The 3,762-nt window shown below is 32.0% G+C and overlaps 1 non-coding gene across 1 annotated transcript; it reads left to right on the top strand.

Moving 5' to 3' along the window:
* The first annotated feature begins 1,398 nt into the window (after positions 1 to 1,398).
* On the top strand, positions 1,399 to 1,469 carry TRNAC-GCA (transfer RNA cysteine (anticodon GCA)). Its single transcript has one exon. It is a non-coding gene; the product is annotated as a tRNA-Cys (tRNA).
* The last annotated feature ends 2,293 nt before the right edge of the window (positions 1,470 to 3,762 follow it).

Raw genomic sequence — 3,762 nt, 5'->3', positions numbered from 1 at the left:
ATAATTCGGAAGAATAGGTGAGTGATTCATACACAGCATCTCTTTCTTTTATCGAGGGTTCTAGCAGTTGATATCCTTTCGCAAATAATTGAAATGCAATTTCGTGATCTGGATCTTTAATTGTTGGAAACTTGTCAAGTTCTTCTGCCAAGGCTTGATTAATGAACCTACAAAATCCCTCGAATTGGATCTGACTAAATCCGGGTATTGTGGACATTCCCTCGTTTCCATTCCGGAGCATCTTAATCTTAAGTTTCCTGTTTATCAAAGAAAAATTCCATTATCAGCTCACTCTTCATCAATCCCTATGGATCGATCTAGCAATCATGGAATCTATATTCTGTTTACTGAATCACATGAAATTCTAGGGAACTCCACATACGTATTTCATATATGTATTTCATACATATGAATAGAGACCATTTGGACGAAAGTTCGAGTTTGCCAGGGGTACAAATGAAATGAAAATGAATTGATAAAACATTCCTACAAAAAAAATTCTGCCACTTATACTTTATGTTATGATATTCTAATCAGATTGGATGGCAAAGATTTCTCATTTTATCTCCTTTCTATGAATGTAATAAAGCCGTAATATAATATACTAGAAAGTTTGACTTTACTTCGATTTAGAATAGCGTGCTTACTTTAATTTCTCAAAATAATTTGAGGGTTCTTTTTTATTTCGGATCGGAGTAGTATAATTGCTAGAAAATTCAGTATTTCATTGTGGAATTCTAAAATAAAGTAAGTCCCTTTTTTAAGTACATGCCAATCTAGTTATCCACCTCTCCCCATATCCATGCTTTTCTTTTATCGTAATTTCACTTGGGTACGCCAAGATAGTCAGGTTATACTCTATATCAGAGCAAATTTCCTTTTTTTATTCAAGATATTTAATTTAATACTTTGAAAAATTAAAGCATGATTCCCCATAGAGATATGTACATAAAGGGGATCTTTGGATAATAATGCTGTTCGGACCTAAAGTTTACCTATACACGGATTAAGCATAAAGCCATAATATTTTATTATGCCATTGAAGGGGGGGGAGATAATACCGATTTAAGAGTAGTTCACTACTGCAATAAAAAAAAGAGAATTCTAGTTAACGGTTCCAATTTATTCTGAATTTTGCAGCCTGTGAATAGAAATCCACTTTTTCTTCTTTTTCATCTCAATAGAAAGAAATGGGAAGTTTTATTGTGTTAACAATGTATGTTTTAAGATAGAATCTATCGAGGAGAATAATAGAAACTGGATCAAAAAAAGCAGGAATAGATTTTTTGAAAAAGATTGGAAAAAAGTAAGTAGAATTATATTCAAAATAAAAGGGGCTTTTCGTAAGAAAACGTGGATGAATACTTGCTGTTTTCTAGATTTTTGATCGGATTTTTTGGCGGCATGGCCAAGCGGTAAGGCAGGGGACTGCAAATCCTTTATCCCCAGTTCAAATCTGGGTGCCGCCTGATCAATAAAATACTTAGGTTTTTTTTATAGTGCTGATCGAATTCGATAAATTTTTACTTCGCATAAGTTCGGGCAAGAGAGTAACTGGGCCTGCCGATACTGGGTTTAGAGAAACCATACCATAGTTCTATCCTCAAACTAGGGTTAGGGTTTGTTTTGACGGTAGTGGCCAAAATGGTTATCAATAGGGGTGAGGTAGTGTTTCCTTATTCTTTTATTATATGAATTTGAATTGGTTCTTAATTGAGATTCGATTTGATAATTTTAAAATACGAGGATAAGATGTCAGAAATCTTGGTATCCAAAGAAAGGTCCCTAAGGGGCATTCTTTTTTTTTTTCAATCTAAGATTCAAGAAGGGACTCCACGAAAGAATATCAAGACTTACTAATTATTATACATTTTTTTATCGTACATCTTATGTTACCTACATACACTAAAGTAAGGACTACTTAATTCTAACGAGAATCAGATTAAATAGGTCGATCAAAAATCAATTTAGGAGTTGTATTATGGATAAAATCTCTTCATTCTTTCATAGAATGATACAAAGCAAGGCTGCAGGGTTTAGGTCAAAAATAAACATTAGGTAAGGTAGGTATCCAATAAATATTTATCTATCGATAATTTTATGGTATATTCGGGCGTCCTTTGCTTAAAAAAAAAAAAAAGAGTAACAAAAGGAATAAAAAATCTTCCTATTCCCGCTTCTTCTATTCAGGACATCATTCCCGTACTCTTTCTTTTTTAAGGAAAAAAGGGCTATAGTATCTCGTATTTTTAATGCTCTCTAATTCTACCAGAATTCCTATAAGAATTTGTTAGGAGTAAATTCCTTGAACTGATTGATCCATGGCCTTAGGGCGGAATCCCTTTTTGACTCTGTACCCTTGATTCCACTATGATTATTGATCAATAGTAGAATAATCCCTTCATAGAAATAGGAGACATAATTTAGATGGATATAGTAAGTCTCGCTTGGGCTGCTTTAATGGTAGTCTTTACATTTTCTCTTTCACTAGTAGTATGGGGAAGGAGTGGACTCTAGGGATACTACTAATTGATTAAGTAATCAAATTGTTGTATCAATTCTTTTCTTTAATGGATCATTTTGCATTAATCATTTTGTCAAACGTTATTCTTTAATCTTTTTCTTTAGTTTTGTTTCACTCCTGTAAGAAACTCTTGTATTGTAAGTTGTAATGTAAGAAAGAGCCATTATACCAATTCAGAATTTCTACTAGAAATGACGAATGGTTAAAAAAAGTTCTATACATAAGAAAATTAGACTTTCTTCCACGGAACTATTCACGGCATATCACACATTTTCCATTTCCTTTTACTTTTTACTATAGTCTATTCTTCATATTATTTTTCTTTCCTTCCATGGATTCTTTGGTCAAGAATTGTCTTAGATTTTTTTATTTTGACCTGATTGAAATTAAGTGGATGCAATGAAAAAAGAAATTGAATTAGACTACTTAACTATTTCAATCTACTAATCTATTCTATGTAGATTCAAAGATAATATAATAGAAAGAATCTAAAGTGTCGTAGAAAAAACTATATGTAGTTCTTTCTACCACACTTTAAGATTCCAACCAGATCCTTTCATTTAAGACTTGGATTTTTTTTATTTAATCCCTTTTTAATTTCTTCAATGATTAATTGGAATTCCAATTAATTATTTTGGCTGACTGTTTTTACATAAATAATAAGTAAAAAAGAAGTAGGAACTAGAATGAACAGTGCAGTAGCAATAAATGCGAGAATATTGACTTCCATAACCTCTTTATTTTTTATTTTCACAATAACTCGGGATGTAATCCCATGGAGAGGAAAAAGGGGTATCTTGTAAATTCAAGGGTAGGGCTTGCATTCTGATAATACTGAATCAATTCAATATTATGAATATCGGATCTATCAAATCAATTCATGGATGAGAGTTATATTTCACGGATGAGAGTTATATAGTATAACATAGGAAGATCCTCTATCCACACTAAGACCAAAATGGGTTTTTTGATTGGATTAGGAATTCCCTCTTTTTTAATCCTTTTCTACTTTTTCTTTTCTATATCTCTAACCCACGAGCTTTCTTAATCTTATACTTTCTTAATCTTATACAATTTCCCTTCCTTTTTCTTATAGTTATACATACAATTATGTATGTATTATATGACCAACTTTCACTTTCTATGGGTCACATAGACATCCAAATAAGCAGTAGAAGTGAGATGGGGAAAAGAGGTCTGAAATAAAAAGGGAATACGATTTATGTATGGATTCCGGT

This window comes from Triticum urartu, unplaced genomic scaffold (genome assembly GCF_056163025.1).
Source record: "Triticum urartu cultivar PI428250 unplaced genomic scaffold, HENAU_Tu73 scaffold2, whole genome shotgun sequence".
Taxonomy (NCBI): domain Eukaryota; kingdom Viridiplantae; phylum Streptophyta; class Magnoliopsida; order Poales; family Poaceae; genus Triticum; species Triticum urartu.
Note: the sequence above shows the minus strand (reverse complement) of the source record. Positions and strands in the feature narration are given on the sequence as shown.